The sequence below is a fragment of the Perca fluviatilis genome, chromosome 16, assembly GCF_010015445.1.
Source record: "Perca fluviatilis chromosome 16, GENO_Pfluv_1.0, whole genome shotgun sequence".
NCBI lineage: Eukaryota > Metazoa > Chordata > Actinopteri > Perciformes > Percidae > Perca > Perca fluviatilis.
The window spans coordinates 35,305,180-35,329,137 of record NC_053127.1 but is presented as its reverse complement, the minus strand read 5'-3'; the positions used below and the strand labels follow the sequence as shown (position 1 = coordinate 35,329,137).

The window sequence follows — 23,958 nt, the reverse complement described above, 5'->3', positions numbered from 1 at the left end:
ACAGGAACTGCCAAACAAGGATCAAAGGTCAATTTTGAGTTCAAGATTTTTTGCATACAAACATTTCTTAATCATAGCAACTAGTTGTCAAATTTTGGGAGTTTTACCTATAATACTTTTTCTCAGTTTCACACTAGCAAGTTAAGGTCTTTTGCCTTTGCAGGGCAGAAATGTAGTGTGCACGATGCATATTGGAATGATAAAGTATGTAATGTGTAGGTGAATGGCCAAAGTGGGGATGACCCCACTTATCAGCAGTTCAGGAGAGTGATGGCAGAGGGAAAGAAGCTGTTCTTGTGTCTGGGATCTGTAGCGCCTGCCAGAGGGGAGGAGGCAGGAGGATGGCAGCAGTGTAGAAGATGGCCAACAGCTCTTGTGGTAGGCCATGCTTCCGCAGTTGCCGTAGGAAGTACATCCTCTGCAGAGCCTTTTTAAGGATGTTGGACTCCCTCTTCAGGTCCTGGGAAATGATGGAGCCCAGAAACTTGAATGAGTCGACCTTTGACACTAGGCTGTTGGATATTGTGAGGGGGAGCACTGGGGGGTCCTCCACGTCTGCTGCAGTCAGCACGGGGACATTTTTCTGAGAGGCCGCAAGAGTAGCAAGAAGAAGCAAAGTTACAAGTCAAATTAAAACCCCTTATCAGCCAAGCTTCGCATAATACTGATGTGAACAATAAAATAACACCTGCCTGTTATAACCCTGCAGATTGTCAGGTCCTAGAAGGCCTTTGTCTTTCTGCCCTGCAGGCTATACGGTTTTACAACGTCATTGGTTGAAAGGTTGTCAGAAAAAGTTGCTGTAAAACAAATATAGAAATACAAATTACACATGTAGAACAAAGTGGAGAGCTTGTACAATCTCATTTTGTAAGAGAAGTCAGTTCAGTTATAATGATATTTTAATTTATGCAATTATATAGTGTTATCTTAGGGCAGGGTAGGGCCACTTAATTACCATTTTGTTCCTCCTCTCCTGTTGAACTCCTGCAGCTCGATGACTGTTGAGCAGGGCGACAGCAACACATCATCGACTGGAGCAGAGGGAGGTGACTGGGAGCTCCTTAAGAGCATGAGCAGCTCATCCATCTTTTCCTCAAATGTGTCCATCCGCTGTGCCATGCGGGTAATGGAGGTCCTCATGGCTATGGAATAATTAATGGTTTTAGTTGTTATACATTATAACAGTCACGTGATATGCACCAGGTTGAATTTCAGTAGTTCCATGGTAGGAAATATGACTGGTTTCTTAAAGTGATGGTTCGGAGTAATTTCACCCTAGGGTCCTTTGCACCATGACCTCGAGCCAAACACCCCCCCAGAAGCTTTTTTCACGTGGGTCGAACATTGGACGAGTTAGCGTAGCGTTATCAGCTGAATAGTTTAGCGCAGGGGCTAATGGATCCGAAGTGTCTCTTACCCAACTAATAATGCCCGAAATGATACCAAACGTCTACAGTAGTACAAATAGGTTATGTACTCATAAAACGATGGATTGTAAAGTTTGTAAGTACACCAGAAGTTTATGTAAATAACACTTGCCTGCTGGCTTCTGCTCTCTGCTGCTGCTGCTGCTGCTGCTGCTGCTGTTACTACCGTTGTGCAGTAAGTAAGCGTAATTAGGCGCCTACAAATTCCAACAACCGAAAAGAGATGCAACAAAAATATTTATTAATTTAATGATTAAATAAGGTAATGTCTCCAAACTTACCTCAATTATAACTTGTCTCCTGCTAGTTATACTACAGCACTTACTTTAAAAATAAGTTAAAGTAGATGGTTCGAGAGTCATTTGTCTTTACAGCGACTTCGACAAAAACACTTCAGTACTGGCAAACTGAATGGTGCTAGTTAGCGTAGCCGCTGAAGCTAATCGACCGCGTTGAATACTGTATTGACCATCTGGGGCCGATACCAAAGGTTACTATACTCCAATTCGAGTTATATGCACTGACAAACGATGGATTGGAAAGTTTGTAAGTTCACCAGAAGTTTATGAACACTTGCCTGCTCTCTTCAGCTCTCTGCTGCTGCTGCTGCTGCTGCTGCTACCTGCAGTTAGACTCACAGCAGCAACAACAACAGCAGAGAGCAGAAGCCAGCAGGCAAGTGTTATTTACATAAACTTTTGGTGTACTTACAAACTTTCCAATCCATCGTTTTATGAGTGCATAACCTATATATAGTAGTGTAGACCTTTGGTATCATTTCGGGCATTATTAGTGGGGTCATTTAAGAGATACAAACGTGGTCCATTAGCCCCGCGCTAAGCTATTCAGCGGCTAACGCTAATCTACGCTAACTCGCCCAATGTTAGACCCGGGTGAAAAAAGCTTCTGGGGGGGTGTTTGGCTCGAGGTCATGGTGCAAAGGACCCTAGGGTAAATTACTCCGAACCATCACTTTAATAAATATTTTGTTGCATCTCTTTTCGGTATTGTAATTTGTAGACGTCCCTAAGCACTCGTCTTACAGCAGCAACAACAACAGCAGAGAGCAGAAGCCAGCAGGCAAGTGTTATTTACATAAACTTCTGGTGTACTTACAAACTTTCCAATCCATCGTTTTATGAGTGCATAACCTATTTGTACTACTGTAGACGTTTGGTATCATTTCGGGCATTATTATTTAGGTAATGTTAAGAGACACTTCGGATCCATTAGCCCCTGCGCTAAGCTATTCAGCTTATAACGCTACGCTATGCTAACTCTCCCAATGTTAGACCCAGGTGAAAAAAGCTTCTGGGGGGGTCTTTGGCTCGAGGTCATGGTGCAAAGGACCCTAGGGTGAAACTACTCCGAACCATCACTTTAAATGCATGCATAAATGTTAACTTACGCTCTGTCCTGAAATGCTTTCTTGCTTGTGGAATGGATTCATCTGAAATAAGACCATATAATTTGTACTGATTGCAAAAAGAATATATGAAGTGTAAATAATGTAGTCTGTACTTAAGGTCTTACCATGTTTATCTAAATAAACGATGGATGTATTTAGACAACCAAGGAGGTGTAATCATTATGTTATGCTAGGTTAGCCTGCAGTTTTGTGAACAGAGCTTCTGTTAATACCAAGGGGGTAAGCTTTGCTTCAGAACTCGAACCTCCCATGGGATCGCTTTGTTGCTACAAAGCGATCACCTCCCGTTAGCATTCCGCTGACCGCCATTTTGTTTTTACGTCACTTGACAGCGAATAACTTTACATCTGAAGCGTTTAAAGACGCTATTTGTCCATTGTTTATTTCTACAGAAACACGAAAATGTATAAAAGGCTCCATTACCTTGTACCTCACGTTATGATTCCGTAGCAGATGTTTTTGTGAAAATAGGCTAACGATTGTGTCATAACCACGCGACTTACTGTCGCATAGTCGAAAAATTACCGTACTGCCAGGAGAAGACATAGACAGTATATAAGAAGGGAGAAGCCAAGAAGCCAAGCTCGCAGGCAATCGGGTGGGCGTGGAGGCATGCAGTCAAGTGAGAAGGTGAAGCCCATAGAGAGTTTATGAAAAGCATCGGAACAAAATATTTCAGCTTTATTATATATAATATTTAAGTTTTCAGCAACGTTTTGATGGACTGGAATTACTCATACTTCGATATGTAGCAAATGAATTCCTATGAAGTAACATTTATCCACGAACAAGTAGGCTATGATATTTTAAGAAATGTATATGTTGTTAAATAATGAGGGTTAAGAGGTATAGCTACACAGGGGATGGGGAAATTATACAGGCAATGGAGAAAAAAAACGTCTTAAAGCCAATTGCGGTTAACGTTATTCCTTTATTTATTTACAGATCCGTGTGCTTGAAGATGAATGTGATCCCTTTCATCATGGTCGAAGCCATCTACAAGATGTCCTGTCTAACATAATGTGAAATAAAGAAAAACGTTCTGTTCAAGTGTTTTTGACCATGATTTATTATCTTAACTTACATGATTTAACACATATCTCCCAACTCAACTCACAATTATGTGTTGGAATGTTATATGTTGAAATGTTTTACATTACCAAGAAACTGCAGGCTACTCAAACGATTCCAATCAAAAAAGTATATTTTAAATTTGATTCTAGCCACTTTTGTCAGGCCAAGAATGTTTTAATGTAAGATGTCATATTGTAATTATAGCGTAAGATATTATAATATTATTATAATATATTTATGTTTTATATTATTACTATATTATACGATTTGATTTTCAAAAATGCACACACGCACACACACACACACACACACACACACACACACACACAATGTTCATTCGAGGTCAGCTTGCATGCGCTTTATGACAACCCCTTGGCAATAGTCAAAGCCAATTTTTCTGGAGAGCCGTGGACTGTGGAGAGACTTCGACCTTGGAAAACTTCAAGTTCTGATCATCATTCAAGACAAATATTGTGTTATAGGTGGTATTTTGTTAATTCAGTGTGTTAACTGTTTGTTTAAGTTTTTTGAATTTCATCTTCCTCAATTTACTTCAATTTACTTGTTGAATTGTCTCTGTACTTGTACTCTGCACAATGACATTGAAGAGAAATATAATCAAATCTAATCTAAAGGTGTCTTGACACCTCCCTTATCAATATTCACTGTGTAGTCCACTGACTTTGAATATATATCATTATAAAGTTCTACCACATAATAAAACCACATGACATTTCTGTCAAAGCATGTCTACTTGAAGTGTCTGTGTGTTTCAATAATAAATATTGAATCATTTGGTTAATAATATTGCTTTATTAAAAGTTGAAATAGTAAAACACAAATAAAAACATTATATAAAAAAGTAATAATAATAAATAAATAAAAAATCCCTATCCCTGTTAAGGCTGTATATACAACCCAGAACACAGAGATACCACTCAGGACACAGATAAACAGTTCAAGTATTTATTAGGCATAAATACTCAGAGGAGATGAACAATCAAGGCTGAGCTTGTAGTCTTCTGGGAATGGACTGCAGCTTGAGGGAACCAGGCAGTGGCAGATCCGAAGAAGTTCCGAGTAGAATCCAGGAGAAGCAGGTGGTTGTGTCTGAGTGGCGTGAGGCAGGCAGCACGGCAGGTAGGAAGCAGGTAACAGCAGGATCTGCACAGAGGAACTGAAGTTAGACAGAGAAAATACTAAATCACGAAAATTTCTAGAAATACGTGCAGGGATACTGCGCCAAGTTACCACGTAGGAGCATGTAACGATCTAGCGCTGAAGAGGTGAACAGCCCGGGTATAAATACTGCAGGTGTGAATCATGGAATGTGCATCAGCTGTGCCAGGACAGAGCAGGGATGAATGGCCACGCCTCTTGACCTAGTTTCTCTAGACACGCCCCCTGCCACTTCCAGGTGGAGACAAACAGCACAGACAGACACAGAGGGGAAAAGGGAGACACAAACACACAGGAAGGGGGAACAAGGCAGCTGACCCACAATCTCCTCTCAAGCTAGCTACATTCGTCGTGGGGAAGAAAAGAGAGAGGCCATGGGGTGGATGGCTAGGGTGATACATCAATGGCACGGAGGGGAGAAAGGTGTGTGTGTTTGTGGGGGGGGGAAGAGCAGTGACAATTGAACAGTGTTATTGTGTCTACCCAAGTGATGATGTATTAATCTAAAGACAAAATGCACATACACAACCCCAAAAGAATGTAACATTCTTTAACTGTTTCATGTTTAAAACATGTTGAGAGGTTTAATCCAGTATCACCCCTACTGGATTAAGACTCTCAAGCCTTCAGCTAAATTATTTAAAAAAATATCATTACCCCTAGTGGATAAATGAACTTCATCCCTAAGAAACAGTTCAGACTTGTCAAATTCAATTTGAGGGTGATGCCCGATACCCCCCTGCATTCCCAAGACAAAGGTAGCCATGACACTGTTCACCCATTTACGGGACTTGTCAATTTTCCCCGGATGGCCCGATCTCCACCGACGTCTCTGGGTGATGTCAGACAGCACGATGATCATCTGAGGGAAACGCCGATGGAGATGTTGCAGATCCTGCTTCATCGCTGCGACGAGATCGATGCTCTTCCTGCATCCCAAGTCGTTCCCGCCGCAGTGAATCAGCAGGATATCCGGGGCTGCTCTTCCTCTAAGGGACCGGTTGAAGAAAGGAAGGAGTCCGTGCCTTCGAAGTCCACCCCAGCCAAACCAGTGAACCTTGGCCGCTAGGCCAAGATTGGCCCCCATGGTCTCTCTGGCCCTCTCTTCCCCACGACGAATGTAGCTGCTGCCCATAATCCAAATCACTGGACCTGTTAATAGCATACAGTAATCACAATCATAAAAGTGTTTTTTTTATGTGAAAGTGTCAGTACACATATGTTAACACACACAAGTAACTTGTCTCAGGCCATAAACAAAACAGAAAATGTCTATGCAGATATACAATAAATCACAAATGAATTGCTTATCTGTTCATTGAAATAATAATATGACAATATAGGTATTACACAACGTTTGAGGGCTTTGCATTCTTTGCTACTGCTTACTGTTAAACCTTAATTATAGTGTGAAGTCATGCCATGTATTGATTTGCAGTGTGTCAGTTGGGTTACCTATTTGGACTTGAACTTTAGGCTTCATGGCCATTGTCTCTGCTGCTGTCCCCTAAGTGGAGGATCGGGACGGGTCCTAGAAAAATAAAAAGGCACAGTACAGAGCATGTTAGCTTTGGTATGACTAAATAACAACATTACAACTAACAGGTGACATCTTATTTTAGCACAATCTCATACAGTTCCGAAATATATCCTAGGGTCCTGTTTCTTCAGAGACGGCATTGTTTGCTAATTCAGTAGCTGACAGGGATTATATTTGGACCCAATCTGTTTTCTAGTTATACAATTCAAATCAACTTGTGTAATACTTCCTTTGGGCACCTACAATTGATTGTTAGGCATGGTGTAGGCTAACAGCTTAATGTTAGTATTTAAACCTATGTGGAAAGAAAAATGAAAAGGGCAACCCTCAGTTATAGATGTTATTGGTGACATTATTGTCCATCTATTACCTATCTGTTATTCAACAGGCCAAAGCAGACACTTTTGTCCAAAGCGATTTACTGATTAACTTTTTTATATGACTGATTCGTCCATTTTCTTTTGCGATGTAGCTAGATAACAGTTGACGCCATTTTGTGGTTATATTCCGCAAATATTGTGCAAACAAGCATGTTATCTTTACCGATGCCTCAGCTAGCTTAAATGATATATAACTTAATCGTACTGGCGTTATATTTTAAAATAAATAAATGCTATGCAAAATTACCAAATAATTAATCCTAATACTTAACAAAAGTTACTTGTCTAAAATTAACGTTATACAACATGTGCAAGCAAGCATGTTATCTTTACCGATGCCTCAGCTAGCTTAAATGATATATAACTTAATCTGGCGTACTGGCGTTATATTTTAAATTAAATAAATACTATGCAAAATGACCAAATAATTAATCATAATACTTACCAAAAGTTGCTTCTCGGTCATCATCACGGTCTCTGTGAGATTCGTAATGACTGAGATTTCTCTTGGCACAGCTACCAGAAGACTTACAACTTTCAGACAGGTTGCTCACGTCACATTTATGTTGTCTCTGTCAGTTGGAGGCTGCGCAGTAAAGCAAGTGATCACCGGAAAAGTGCTTCTAATATCCTTCACTGGTCTCCGTCCAGAGCAACGGGGTCTATTGGTCCATTATATACTGTCTATGGTTAATACATCCATGGCTTTATCTCTCATCCACGTTACAGGCTTTACAGCATACAGCCCTCGGATGTATCATAAGATAAGTGTTTAAACCTAAACCCACATCCGCTCTTAGGGACATGTAAGATATTACGTTAACGTTAGCTAGCTACCTAGCTAGTTAACTAACTCCATTGTTTAGCTTGATAGCCCCGGCAGATTTGGGAAACTAATGATGTTAAACCCATGTAACGGGCTTTACAGCAGCCATCCCTCAGATTTATCCTAAGATAATACCATGGATGTATTAATAGAACACATGGTGAATTACAGCCTCCAATTTGGACGTGCATTCAGTGAGTCCGACTGAGTTCAGCTCGACTCGCTGTATAATGCTGGCAACCATGTCGGAGCTTTCTTTAAGTTCTTTACCAAAATCTCTCACCTTGTTGTCCAGGTTCCTTATGGTGGTTAAAACATCACCGAGGGAAGGTTCAGTCTCTGTGGCCAACTTTGATGTATCCTCCATAGGGCTAGCAGCTTAGCTAGCTGTGGAAAGCTAACTTGTTTTCCGCGTTAGCATACGGGCTAGCAGTCTTGAGCGGAGGAAAGTCTTTACTGTTGACAGCCGACAATGTCTTTCTTGGTATCTTCGTCCTACCTTGCGTTATAACACCGTCGGTGAAGTGTAGTCAGCGTAGGTTTTAGTCAATGGCAGTATTTCAGTTCGAATTTGGGACCAAGCGAACGGATCTTTTGTCTGTCCTGTTAGCCAGGTGTGTGTACCGGTGTTGTAAACGGAAGTCAGGACAGGACTTGAATCGGTCACCTGAGAGCACAGGCACTGTCTTCCCCCTACTGGCATGGGGGTGTAACGGTAGGATTTGTACACTGGACTGAGACACTTGTTAGAAGAAGTGAATTTTCTTAGTTGTGAAAATCGTTCTATTGATAGATTCTTGTTTTAAGTATTTTCACCTAATACACTTAAAAAAACTAAATCAAGCACAAAAGTATTGTTTTTAACAAAATTGTTAGCCTAAAAATAATTATATTCTCTTGCTATGTTGTTTATCTTACTTCGATTTTATAAGACCAATAATTTTTGCGTGAATCTAAATCAAGTGACTGCTAGGCTACTTCAAAAACTTAAATGGAGCTGGTAAAAATAAACATTTTCAAAACCGCACTCAGAACAACCAAAAACAACCAAACGGGAACGTTGTGTGGAGGTACAGTGCAACCACAGGAGAACGTTCCAGTTGGTTGGTTCCCCTAACGTTTAGGGAACGTTATAACCATGAGGGAACGTTCCCCAACGTTCCCTAAACGTTCTGTGTTAGTGGGGCGCTCGCTACAGTCACGGGCACTGTCATCATGAGTCGGAGAGCAATGCTGAGGTTTGGATACAGTTCAACAAAATTGTTTCTGTAAATGTAGCTCAGAATCTGCAGGCCAGTGGTTTCTTTTGCTGGCACGGCAGTGATAGCAGCCGAGATCTCGCGCACAAGGTCCTCAGCATCCACATCGCCGAGGGTTTTTTCTATATTTGCGCAGCTTTTTTTGAGGGTGTATTGTCAATGGTACCGTGCGTTTTTCTGTCTCTGTAAACGGGGCTTTCTCCCTGGCATCTCCCTCACCTGTCTCAGCGGTAGGATCTTGATCGTCATGTTCTTGTTCTACTAACAGTGTTTGGTCATCATTATTGCCAGCAGTTTCAGTTGAAGACGGATAATCTGTATTTTGGCTAGCATCCTGTAACGGGGGTTCGGCCGCTGCGGTAGGGTTACAGATGCTGGACCAAAGAAAGAGGTCACTTTTGCTAGACTGAATAAAGCTTTTCTTTTGTTGTCCGATATCTTTCGTTTTTCAGCACCACTGGCATATGTACGTTTCATTTCCTCTTAAAATTCTTTTCTTCAAAATAACATTTTAACCTAACGGCAAAAAGGCAAAGGTATAAACAAATAAACTACCGGTATTATACTTCAGATCGCTTAAGCCGTTCACTGGGGCGGTAAACGTCGCCATGGTAACTGTGAGTTTGACCAATCAGAGACGTCAGTGTTGTTGTTGAATTGTGGGTAGTGTAGTATTTCTCCAGAAGATCGCAGATAAAAAGGTTGATTTCATACCTTGTGGCTTTTATAGGAGCAGAAACGTTTGTTTCGCAACCTCGTAGCTCGTGGTCAATCTACCTTGGATGGTTTAGACATTATGGCTGAAAATCAATATCCTACGGAGAAAATGAATGGGATTTTGCTGGTCTGTTGGGGCCCCCTTTGGATGGCGGGGCCTGTTTCAATTGAAACGGGTGAAACATACCCATACAGCAACCCAACATTGAATAAATATTGATTTTCCATCGGAATCATCATTATGGTTGATATTGAAATTTCAATGCAAAATAAATGTTGAATCACCATTACAATATCGATGAAACCTGACGTTATTAATGTTGATAGCAACAACATTGGAACAACATTGATCTGTAGTTATCTTTATGATTGATTAAGCATTGATATTTTTACCGGGCGATATTGCCAATGTGTTAAAAAGTCATTGATTTAGAGTTGACCGGGAAACGACCTATTGTTGAAAAGCCATCAAAATATAGTTGACCGGGAAATATGATTGAAAATGCATTGATATATAGTTGACCGGGAAATATGATTGAAAAGCCATTGATTTTTGGTTGACCGGGAGATCATTGGGTAGTAGACCAACGTACTGCACTGGACACATCTCATTTCTGGACTCTTGGGACGAATACGATCAGGTAAGCTTGCTTAATATGTAATGTTCGATATGAATGAATTGTATTAAATTAAATACTGTTACTCGTTAACATGATGGTTAGTGTCCATCATGCTTTTGGATTCTGCATCAGACAACTTTTAAAAATAGCTAATGTTAGCTAGCGTTAGCTAACGTTAGCTAGCGTTAGCTAACATTCGCTAGCGTTAGCTAACATTAGCTAGCGTTAGCTAGCAGTAACAGTCTTAGAATATGGTACAGATGAAGTTGGAAATGTTTTGGCAAGGAAATTATTGGATATGACTGAATTTCCATTTGTAGTTGTATTATAGCTTTTGGATTTTGCTGAGGACAACTTTTAGAATTCGGTCATGTTAGCTAATGCTAGCTAACGTTAGCTAGCGCTAGTCTTAGCCTAAAAATCCATTTTGAACTGATGTTTGGCAAGGATGTGACAGTATTTGTTGCTCTAATTGTGTTGTAATGTGTTTGTAGAGAGGAAAATGCCAGGCGGAGAGGGAAGAAAAGAGAGATCACCTGCCGGAGGGACTGTGTAAAAAGGTCACCTTCAATTTTGAAAAGTGATTTGAATGTAGGGAAAACATGATAGGCTAGCCTACAACACTGGACAAATTGCCTTATATCCGATCATTGAAAAATACTAGGCCTAGTGAATTTGTTTCCAAGTGTGTATATGTGGGTGTTCTGTTTAACTTAAAGGCTATTTTGTTTGCATTGTGCTTGTATTTTCTGTTTTAGATGCTCTTACACAGTAGATGGGGACAGCCGCCGTCACCCAATTTACTTTTGCTCAGGCTGTGCAACAGTCGCTGCGCTATTCGTCAGACCGGCAGGATGGACTGGACGACAAACCAGTCAGATGTCAGAGGACCATGAACTGTAAATATGCTAAAGAGGACAAATAATGAAATAAGAGGCTAATAAAATGAATTTGTTTTTACCTTAAACAGTGTGGTGTGGTCAGTGTTTTAGGCTAGGAAAGGCATACAAGCTTTCAAATGTTCCATCACTTTTTAACATCCTGGCTGTAGATAAAGCAGGATATTCATTATAGGCTATTTAATTTAGGGCATTACATTTTCGTATGCCTAGCAATACTTTTCTATGGCTTAATAATGACTGAAATTCCATTGAAATCACGTTGATCATTGGTTCAGTTGAAATTTCAATATTGTTTCAATATTCCTGATAATTGAAATACCATTGAAATTCCGTTGATCTATGGACAGGATTTCAACGTTGTTTCAATATTAAAACAGGGTGCAAAATGATGTTGAATCAACATCAGAATTTGATGTTGTTTCAATGACTTAATGTTGACAACGGAATGTTGATTTAACATAGTTTCAATGACTGTTTGCATCTGGGTAGGTAAGGCCACCTGGGTCAACCACATGTTGCCAAATGAGGGATCCAGCAGAGCAGCTATCAGGTAAAGAGTGTCAGAGAAAGGCTCTGATGGCCCATTATCCTGTCCATCTGCCATCCTCACATTCACAAAGATCCCTCTGAATCTTCTTTGAAGGGATCTTTGCAAGCTACAGATCAAGCCACCCAAGTAGCACACTTCCTGTTTTTGATTCTCTAGGTGGTTATTTAGAGAAAGGACACAGCACTTATGGTCACATTTTTTTCTCCTTGTGTGAGATCTGTGGCTTCTGCAAAGGCTGAAGGACATTTACAAGTTCCTGTATCTGATTCCACTTTCTAGCTGTGAATACTGTCTCCTTGTGTCCCACATTTGCAAGAAGTGTAGAAAATTTTAGGTGGTCACAGCTAAGCACCGCTTTCAGTTGTCTCAGTGTAGAATTCCAGCGCGTGGTAACAGAGGCAGGGATTCCGTGCTGTCCAAACTCATTCTCAAAGTTCTCCTTGAAAGAGGTGCTTGTGTGGCGCAGGGTGGTAACTAACTAACTAATTTGGTCTCTTTGAGGCCATCTCCTACAACCAGTTGAAGTGTTTGTGCAAAACATTGGAGTCTGTCTGGGATTTGGAACAGAGTGATTTTTCAACCCTCTCTTGCTCTTCAACTGTCAGGTCGTTCCAAATGTCAGAATCATCAAGGTCATCTTCTGCCTCTTCTTGACCTGGAAAACATGTACTGAATGTTTTTTTCATGTTTGTGGCATTATTGCAAGTGTTCAACCTTTCTCTTGATCTGGAAGTCTACAAATATTTGCTCAAACTCTTCACAAATTCTCTCTCCTGTATGGGAAACTTTAAAGCGGTTGCACACAAGCAACTGGGATTTCAATTGCAGATGTGCTCTTTACTACTGAGCTAGTGAGCTTTGACTCCTAGAAATCCTCTCATCCTACGGTCTGACCATATGTCTACCTTGGCCAAGTCACTTTTTAACTTTGTCCGCCTTTCTTCCACTACATCTCTAGCTTTGACATAATCGTTCTTCGACTTACAGGGGAGTACTTACTGTCCATTATTGATAAAAAGTGATGGAAGCTTTTGTGCCCAATTATCGAAAATGGCATGTTGCAATTGATAATGAGGTCTGAAAGTATAGAGTTTGTAATGGCTCTTTGCATGGGGTGGTTGGTAGAGTGGGACAGACCTGGGGCCTCATTTATAAAACTCCTACAAAGTGTTACAGGTTTTGGAGAGAGATGAAGGGGGGAGGGGATTAGAAGGGTTCAAGGGTTCGCGTTGTTGTGGGCAGATGTTGTTCAAGTCTCCCCAGGTATGTGTATATGTATGGGTTTTTATTTATTTATTTTATTTTATTTTTATTTATTTTTTTTTGCAGCAGCAGCCTTCTATTCTTTTTTTCTTTTGTATAGATAAGTATGTATCATAACTGTAACTCCTCTAATATAAAAAATAACGAGTTGGAATGTCAGGGGGCTTTGGAAAATTACAAAGTTAAAACAAGTTATGACTAGGATTAGACATCTCAAATCTAAAATCATATTTTTGCAGGATGGCCTGGCCAAGTAATATATGCATGTTATAATAATTTTGCAAGAGGAGTGCTTATCCTTATTCACCGGACAATACCATTGCAGATTGTTAAAACTATCCAAGACTCAGGTGGAAGATACATTATTGTCCAATGCAATATCCTATCAATGACATGTAACCTAGTTAGTATTTATGGTCCCAAAAGGATGACCCCAGTTTCTTTAGGAATATCTTTCTTGACTTGTCTACCATGAACAGGTTTTTTATTTTAGGAGGAGACTTCAGTTGTGTTTTAAATCCAACAATAGATCGTTCAACGGGCTGTGACACGGGTAAAACACAAACTAGAGAACTACTGAAACAGTTTATAGAGGATCTTAATCTAGTTGATGTCTGGAGAGAATGGAATCCTGATAAAAATCATTACTCCTGTTATTCAACTGCACACAAATCACATTCCCGCATAGACTATTTCATTATTTCCAGGGAACTCTTACCCAAGGTTAGCGAGTGCTGGTATAATGGTATCGTGATAAGTGACCATGCTGCTGTATCACTCAAAATTAAAATTGACAAAATTGTACATAGCCCACCTAATTGGAGATTCCAGGCGAGATGGCTGCAAGACCAAGCTTTTGTTGACATTATTGACTCTAAAATTGACAGCTTCTTTGCACTAAATACTGATGAAACTAGTGCTTGTACCAGATGGGAAGCATTTAAGGCGTTCATCAGGGGAGAGATTATTAGTTACATCAGCTATAAAACAAAACACTATAAATTGAAAATGATACATTTGGAAAATCAAATCAAAATGTTGGAACTAAATGACCTGTATGTAAAAGATGATGATTTGAAGCAAAAGGAGTTGCTTATAGTAAGAGCTAAATATAATAAAATGTCCACGGATGAAAGTGCCAAAAGTTTAACGTGGTTGAAGCAAGCCTACCATGATCAAGGAGAGAAGGCTGGAAAACTTTTAGCCTGGAGAATCAAAAAACAATAAACTGACCGAGCAATAAATAGTATTAGGACACCGCAAGGGGATTTAACGATAGACCCGCTGGAAATAAATACATGCTTCAAAATTTTTTATGAATCTTTATATAGATCAGAATGCAACCAAGACTCAGATGCGCAGGAAACATTTCTTGATCAGCTTCAGTTTCAGTTACTAGCTGACGACATAAAAAATGAATTGGATAGAAATATAACAGCCGAGGAGTTGTCAGAGGCAATCCAAAATATGAATAGTGGCAAGGCACCTGGGCCGGATGGATTGCCCATAGAATTTTATAAAACATTTAAAACTAAATTAGTAGAGCCACTTCTAAATATGTTTAAAGAATGCTTCCTGGAAGGAACTCTTCCACCCACTATGAGATTAGCTCTAATAACCCTCATCCAAAAACCAGGCAAACCATCCACAGAGTGCTCGTCGTTTAGGCCAATCAGTCTGATATGTAGTGATACTAAAATACTATGTAAAATGCTAGCAAGAAGATTAGATCCACACCTCCCTAAACTCATACATAATGATCAGAATGGGTTTGTACGAAATCGCCAAGGTTTCCATAACATCAGAAGAGTCCTTAATATATTACATGAAAAAGCTGGTGGTAAGGACACAGCAGTACTGTCATTAGATGCCCAACAGGCGTTCGACAGAATAGAATGGCACTACCTTTTTAAATTGCTACCACGATTCGGATTTGGAGAGGGATTTCTTAGATGGATTCGTTCTCTACACAAACCCACTAGCAGAGATTCTGACCAACAGTGTTCAACCCGACAAGGCTGTCCATTATCACCAATGCTATTCACTTTAGCTATTGAACCTCTCGCCTTGGCTGTCAGAGCCCATGATAGCCTCACGGGCATCCAGATAGGTGAGCAAGAACGTAGGATATCTTTGTATGCCGATGACATCATCCTTTTTCTGACCAGGCTTAAGGACAGTATTCCAAATCTAATCATTTTAATTCAACAATTTGGAGAGTTCTCTGGATATAAAATAAATTTCTCTGAATCATCACTGTTATTTTTGAATAAAAATTAACGTCTGACACTATAAAGACACCGTTTACAAATGCAAAAAATGGTTTCACTTATTTAGGGGTTCAAATTACACCTGAAATCAAAAATATTGTATCTTCAAATTATGACTCGCTAACAGAAAGAATAACCGAGACATTAAACCGCTTGACAGTAATGCCAATTTCAATGATCGGCCGTATTAATATAATTAAAATGGATATATTGCCAAAATTCCTGTACCTTTTTCAATCAATCCCACTCCCGCTTCCTAAATGTTTTTTTGATAAAATTAACAATGTTCTTGCTAAATTCATTTGGCACAATAAAAAAGCTAGGCTACGATTGAAGTTGCTTTACTTGCCATATGAGAGAGGTGGCCTTCGTCTTCCAAACCTACGGTGGTATTACTGGTCTGCTCAATTACACTCTGCCTCGTTCTATTTTGGCTCAGGCATTCTTCCAGCTTGGGTAAATATTGAGCAAGTAACCACATCAGAATTGCCCCTCAAGCTATATTTATATTCAGCAGATCTTAAAACATTGAGAGAAAAAACGAAAAATCCTTTTCTTAAAAATGTCATTGACATTTGGTATCGTATACACCAGCATATCGGAGACATCCCTGCTTTATCTCGTTTTTCTCCTATATGGGGAAACAATGATTTTATACCAGGTAGAGGTGATGGTGGTTTTAAGCTTTGGGCAACCAAGAGTGTGCAATGTGTAGGGGACCTATACAGAGATGGCAACCTACTTACCTTTGAGCAAATATGTAAGGAGTATAGTATACCAAAAAAGCATTTTTTCAAATATTTACAACTGAAACATTTTATATTATCAATAAATAAAGATCTAATGTCTTAGCCAACTTTTACAAATCTTGAAAACCTAATCATTACAAATCTGGCTAAAACGGGTCTAGTATCTTTGTTTTATTGGACTTTGGTATTTTATGAAAAGGACAGATTAGAAGCATGGAAAGTCGATATTGGAGAGAATATACCTGAAGTATGGGAAGTGGCATGCTTAAAGGCACAGCAAAATACAATTAATACAAGATTGAAATTGCGCCAGTATAAATGGCTAATGCGAACTTATTATTTACCCCAGTAAAGCTGAATAAAATTTATCCTAATATTCCAGATATTTGTTGTAAGTGTTTAGAGGAAAAAGGGACACTGTTCCACTGTGTTTGGGAATGTTCCAAAGTACAACTATTTTGGCAGAGTGTGATGAGGGCCATTTCCCAGATAGTAGCTAAGAATGTTCCCCTGCAAGCGAAACTTTGTATCCTGGTTTATACCCTGAAAATTTGGTCGTTAATTCTACACAGTCAGTGTTGATTGATTTTGGGCTTCTTCAAGCTAGAAGACTGATCGCTCTTTTCTGGAAAAATATACAGTTGCCCTCTGTAAAGTTGTGGTTGAAGGAGATTGCAACGTACCTTGCACTGGAAAGACATATATTGTTAGAGGGAAAAGAAAACAGTTTATTAAAGTGTGGAAACCTTTTTTGGAATTTTTGGAGGATGAGAATGTCACACTAACTTAAAGATCACCATTACTGCTGCTTTTTCAGTTATTTATTTATTTATTTTATTACTTAGTTTTATTTGTACAATTATTTAATTTGTTTTGCATCTTTTGATTGATTTGTTGTATTGCACACTAAAGAAACTGAAAGCAGATATTATGTTCCTGCAAGAGACCCACCTAAGAAATCAGGATCACGTTCGTCTGCGCAGGGGCTGGATAGGGCAAATATTTCATTCTCACTTTCACTTTAGATCCAGGGGTGCTGCCATCCTAATAAGTAAGAGAATCCCTTTTATTTCTACTCATGTCTCTGCTGATCCCCAGGGCAGATTTGTTATAGTAACGGGCCATCTCTTCAATGTTCCACTGATTTTGGCTAGTATTTATGCTCCAAACTGTGACGATGAGTGCTTTTTCTCAAAACATTTTGCCACCATTCCTGATTTAAATTCACACAGTTTGATCCTGGGAGGCGATTTTAATTGTGTTCTCAATCCCCAATTGGATAGATCATCTAAGACAGCTCAACCATTAACTAAATCAGCTAAATTAATAAATTATTTTCTTCAACGATATAGTATGGCGGACCCCTGGCGATTTAGAAACCCAGTCACTCGCTCATATTCTTTTTTTTCTCCTGTGCACCGCTCATATTCACGGATAGACTATTTTATCATTGATAGTAAATTTCTCCCTGCAATCAAGTATTGTGATTACGAGGCAATTGTCTTATCGGACCATGCTCCTCACCTACTGCAACTTGCCTTCCAAAGCAAAAACATGTCCCCAACTTGGCATTTTAATAATATATTACTGTCTGATAAATCCTTTACTGACTTCATTTCAGCCCAGATAGAATTGTATATCTCAACAAACAGTAACGGTAAATTAGTAAATTAGTACAGTACAATCAGTCGGACCAACCACAATGGACCAGGAAGAAATCAATAATGAATTCAAATTGTTTTACTCTCACCTTTATTCATCAGAATCAGAGGGGAATCCTGTTGCAATAGATGCCTTCCTTAATAAATTGAATATTCCAAAAATAGATCCGGAGTATAAAATTTGTCTTGATGAGCCTATATCTCTAGAAGAATTAAATCAGGCTATTAAAAATATGCAGAGTTCCAAAGCGCCCGGACCCGACGGTTTTACAGCTGATTTCTATAAGCCATTTTCAAAGTCGCTTTCACCTTTATTGCTTGATGCTCTTAATGAAGCTTATGAGTCTAACACCCTCCCCCCTACTTTTTATCAGGCCACTATTTCCGTTCTGTTGAAAGGGGGAAAGGACCCGCTCGACCATGGTTCTTACAGGCCTATCAGTCTTTTAAATGTCAATACAAAACTGTTAGCTAAAATACTTGCTTCTCGACTTGAAATAGTCATTCATACAGTTGTCTCACCGGATCAAACTGGCTTCATAAAAAACAGGTTTTTGTTTTCTAATCTTCGTAGACTTTATAATATAATATATTCCTCGAACAAGTCCTCGCATTCTCCAGAAGTCCTTCTCCTGCTAGACGCCGAAAAGGCTTTTGACCGAGTCGAGTGGGACTTTCTTTTCTCTGCTCTCTTGTTTGGATTGGATGAATTTGGATTTGGTGAAAAATGTATTTCATGGACTAAATTATTATACGCCTCCCCACTTGCGTCGGTCCAAACCAATTCCCACATATCAACGTATTTTCCCTTACAACGGGGGACGAGGCAGCTATCGAGCCCTTAGCTATTGCCTTGCGATCCTTGGAAGGCTATGACGGGGTCCGTAGGGGGGAGGGGTTACACAAAGTTTCTTTGTATGCCGATGATTTATTGTTGTTTGTAACAAATCCACTAAAATCAATACCTAATATTATGTCTGTCCTGGGGGAATATGGTAAAGTGTCCGGCTATAAACTAAATCTGTCAAAGAGCGAACTAATCCCTATTAATACGGAGGCTCTGAGTCTCTCGTACTCACACCTCCCGTTTAGAGTTGTAACAAGCTCTTTTAAATACTTGGGTGTGACTATTGCAAGGAACATGTCTGACTTATTCAAATTGAATTTTAAGCCCCTCCTTGAGCGCACCATGGCTGTGATAGGTGGTCCCAGCTTCCCATTTCATTAGCTGGCAGAATCAACATACTCAAAATGAACACGCTTCCCAAATTTATGTTTTTATTTCAATGCATTCCAGTTTTTATTAAAAAGTCTTTTTTTTACAAACCTAGATAAAGTAATTACTCACTTCATTTGGAATAAAAAAAATCCAAGGATAAGAAAAGAATATTTACAGAGACCAAAACACAACGGGGGTATGGGACTACCTCACTTTCAGTTTTATTATTGGGCATGCAATATTCACGCCATGGCCTTCTGGGTCCGACCATCTAAGACTGAAAGCGATCCAGCCTGGCTACAGATTGAACAGGTGTCATGCTGCCCTACTTCCCTGACCGCACTTCTTTTCTCCCCTTTACCGTTGCCTTTAAATTTCACAAAGGATAATCCGATAGTTTATATATATAGTTTAGACTTTATCTGATGTTGTCGGAAAGACGATAGATCCAGATCCTTTGATTGGTATATTTGGCGTCTTTGGAGATGGTAGTCCTCTCAGGGGAGCTAATAGTATGATGGCAGCCTTTATAATGTTACTAGCACGGAGATTGGTTCTCCTTAACTGGAAAAACCCACAGCCTCCCTGTTATGTTGTCTGGCTAAGAGATGTAATGCAGCACTTGAAACTGGAGAAATTAAGATTAATACTGCGAGGCCATGCCTTTAAATTTGAGAAAATATGGGGTCCTTTTATACTCTATGCTTTAAAGCTTCTCATGTGATTATTAGTCCCTGGTCGTTGTCATTGTAGGTGTATCCACATACCTATTTATTCTTTTTATTTTTTTATTTTTTACATCGCAGCAATTAATCCTCTCTTACTGAACTTGTAAGCAACTGTTACTATTATTTTTTTTATTTTTTTTATTTATTTATTTATTTATTTATTTATTTATTTTTAATTTGTATTTAATTTTTATCGATTATATTTTATTAATGTATGTATACTATATTTATGTGTATACTCGTCTATTTTGTAATTTATTTTCTCAGATTTTCATTATTAAATAGCTTGACAGTAAATTCCTTCAAGAAACTCCTATAGAATTTAGGAATTTCTGTTTCAGAGTCATGTTCAAGGTGCTCTAAACTAGCCTGACGTGGTCATACTCAGATTCTAGTCAGAATATGAGTCTGAAACCGCTCCATTGGGCTGTGATTATGGGGCGTGTTCCAACCGAACCAGGAAAAAAAAATGCCTCTGCATTCATTGGATAGACCTACATCCAATCAGAGCAACGGAACTCAACTCAGCTGTCAACAGAACTCAACACTGTGTATCGTCTCCATAGCAACCACTCTTTGCACAATGCATTCGTTCTAACTTCCGACTTTTAGACCTTTTTGAAGCTGGATATATCATTTGTTGCGTGTAAATATAAATGTGGATAACGTTAGTGATAGTGACATGCTTGCTACAGTCGCATTTCTAGAGATGAATCGGCGAAAACACGTTTTATTTCTCTGATTCACGGCTTTGTTCTAGCGCCGCTGGGCGCTCCCTCTCTTCAGTCTCTCTCTATGTCTCTCCACCATATAATGCTCTCTCTCTTCAGTCTCTCTTTATCTCTCTCCACCATATAACGCTCTCTCTCTTCAGTCTCTCTTTATCTCTCTCCACCATATAACGCTCTCTCTCTTCAGTCTCTCTCTATCTCGCTCCACCATATAACGCTACCATGCTTTCGGGCAGTTGTTGAGGCTCCTCCGCTGAGGATTTTAAAATGAATGCGCTGTCGATATCTTCTGTAACAGACGCGATGGTGGAATCTACACATCTCAACAAATTCAACCCAAGCGTTCTTTGGTGACGTGGTTGATTCTGTTACTGTTGATCATCTGTCCGACAATCTGATTGGTCCGAACAGATCCTGTTCGGGCAATAATTTCTTCTCAACGGAGCGACTCCAGACCGAACTTCCCGACCTCGAATTTTGTGGGCGGGGCTAAGTTCGGCTGGCATCCAGGCTAGCTCTAAACAGCTTGTAAAGCTTGTTTCCATCACTAAAATAGCATTACAGTAATTTCCTTCAAGAAACTCCTATAAAGGTGTTTCTGTTTCAGAGTCATGTTCAAGGTGCTCTAAACAGCTTCTTGCGGCGTGTAAAGCTTGTTTCCATCACTAAAATCAGTCATCAGTCATTTCCTTCAAGATTCGCTTATCAAGAAGTTTCTCTGTCAGAATCGTGTTCAAGCTGCTCTAAACAGCTTGTTGCAGCTTGTAAAGTTGTTTCCATCGCTAAAAATGCATTACAGTAATTTCCTTCAAGAAACTCCTATAAAGGTGTTTCTGTTTCAGAGTCATGTTCAAAGTGCTCTAAACAGCTTGTTGCGGCGTGTAAAGCTTGTTTCCATCACTAAAATAACATTACAGTCATTGCCTTCAAGAATCTCTCAGAAAGGAAGTTTCTATATCAGAATCATATGTAAGGTGCTCCAAACATCTTCTTGTGGCGTATAAAGCTTGATTCCATATCTGAAATAGCTTGTCAGTAATTTCCTACCAGAAGGTCTTATCAAGATGTCAGAATGATGTGTAAGGTGCTCCAGAAAGCTTCTTATGGCGTGTAAAGCTTGTTTCCATCACTAAAATAGCATTACAGTAATTTCCTTCAAGAATCTCTTATAAAGGAAGTTTCTATGTCAGAATCATGTTCAAGGTGCTCTAAACAGCTTGTTGCAGCATGTAAAGTTGTTTCCATCGATAAAAATGCTTTACAGTTATTTCCTTCAAGAAACTCATATAAAGGTGTTTCTGTTTCAGAGTCATGTTCAAGGTGCTCTAAACAGCTTCTTCTAAAGGTCGCCAGCCCGGCAGCTAGATCAAAAAGTCTCCTAGCTACGGTTATCGCATTCTTCAAGCTTATCTTATCTTCTGTGCTCCAAACGGCTTCTTGTGGCCTGTAAAGCTTATGGCGTTGTAAAGCTTGTTTCCATCACTAAAATAGCTTTACAGTAATTTCCTTCAAAAAATCTCCCATAAAGATGTTTCTGTTTCAGAGTCATGTTCAAGGTGCTCTAAACAGCTTGCTTATCAAGATGGTGTTATGTCAGAATCATGTGTAAGGTGCTCCAAAAAGCTAGCCTGGATGCCAGCCGAACTTAGCCCCGCCCACAAAATTCGAGGTCGGGAAGTTCGGTCTGGAGTCGCTCCGTTGAGAAGAAATTATTGCCCGAACAGGATCTGTTCGGACCAATCAGATTGTCGGACAGATGATCAACAGTAACAGAATCAACCACGTCACCAAAGAACGCTTGGGTTGAATTTGTTGAGATGTGTAGATTCCACCATCGCGTCTGTTACAGAAGATATCGACAGCGCATTCATTTTAAAATCCTCAGCGGAGGAGCCTCAACAACTGCCCGAAAGCATGGTGGCGTTATATGGTGGAGCGAGATAGAGAGAGACTGAAGAGAGAGAGCGTTATATGGTGGAGAGACATAGAGAGAGACTGAAGAGAGGGAGCGCCCAGCGGCGCTAGAACAAAGCCGTGAATCAGAGAAATAAAACGTGTTTTCGCCGATTCATCTCTAGAAATGCGACTGTAGCAAGCATGTCACTATCGCTAACGTTATCCACATTTATATTTACACGCAACAAATGATATATCCAGCTTCAAAAAGGTCTAAAAGTCGGAAGTTAGAACGAATGCATTGTGCAAAGAGTGGTTGCTATGGAGACGATACACAGTGTTGAGTTCTGGTTCTGTTGACAGCTGAGTTGAGTTCCGTTGCTCTGATTGGATGTAGGTCTATCCAATGAATGCAGAGGCATTTTTTTTCCTGGTTCGGTTGGAACACGCCCCATAATCACAGCCCAATGGAGCGGTTTCAGACTCATATTCTGACTAGAATCTGAGTATGACCACGTCAGGCTACCAAAAAGCTTCTTATGGCGTGTAAAGCTTGTTTCCATCACTAAAATAGCATTACAGTCATTTCCTTCAAGAATCTCTTATAAAGAAGTTTCTATGTCAGAATCATGTTCAAGGTGCTCTAAACAGCTTGTTGCAGCTTGTAAAGTTGTTTCCATCGCTAAAAATGCTTTACAGTAATTTCCTTCAAGAATCTCTTATAAAGAAGTTTCTATGTCAGAATCATGTGTAAGGTGCTCTAAACATCTTGTTGCGGCGTGTAAAGCTTGATTCCATCACTAAAATAGCATTACAGTCATTTCCTTCAAGAATCGCTTATCAAGAAGTTTCTATGTCAGAATCATGTGTAAGGTGCTCCAAACGGCTTCTTATGGCGTGTAAAGCTTGTTTCTATCACTAAAATAGCATTACAGTCATTTCCTTCAAGAATCTCTTATAAAGAAGTTTCTATGTCAGAATCATGTTCAAGGTGCTCTAGACAGCTTGTTGCAGCGTGTAAAGTTGTTTCTATCGCTAAAAACGCTTTACAGTAATTTCCTTCAAGAAACTCCTATAAAGATGTTTCTGTTTCAGAATCATGTTCAAGGTTCTCTAAACAGCTTCTTTGGCGTGTAAAGCTTGTTTCCATATCTGAAATAGTCAGTCATTTCCTACCAGAAGTGCTTATCAAGATGTTCTTAAGTCAGAATCATGTTCAAGGTTCTCTAAACTTCTTGCGGCGTGTAAAGCTTGTTTCCATCGCTAAAATAGCTTTACAGTAATTTATAAATGTATATAAACTCATAAAAAGATGTTTGGAGCCATAATACATGTGTATTATGGCAATCATGTGATCGTTACATAAAAACATCTTTATGAAACATAATTGACTGCGAAGCTGTTTTTGTGATGAAAACAAGGTTTATACGCCATAAGAAAATGTTTGGAGCCATAATACAGATGATTCTTAAATTTCTATTTACATATTGATTCTGGTAGGAAATGACTGCAAAGCTGTTTTTGTGATGGAAACT

The 23,958-nt window shown here is 39.5% G+C and overlaps 2 long non-coding RNA genes across 2 annotated transcripts; both read right to left on the bottom strand.

The window, feature by feature from the left end:
- Positions 1–308: 308 nt before the first annotated feature.
- Positions 309–8,528, bottom strand: LOC120575657. The gene is made up of 4 exons (XR_005642023.1): positions 8,142–8,528; positions 2,839–2,880; positions 959–1,145; positions 309–800 (listed from the first exon to the last, which is right to left on the bottom strand). It is a non-coding gene; the product is annotated as an uncharacterized LOC120575657 (long non-coding RNA).
- Positions 4,886–6,356, bottom strand: LOC120575668. The gene is made up of 2 exons (XR_005642037.1): positions 5,185–6,356; positions 4,886–5,097 (listed from the first exon to the last, which is right to left on the bottom strand). It is a non-coding gene; the product is annotated as an uncharacterized LOC120575668 (long non-coding RNA).
- Positions 8,529–23,958: the final 15,430 nt, after the last annotated feature.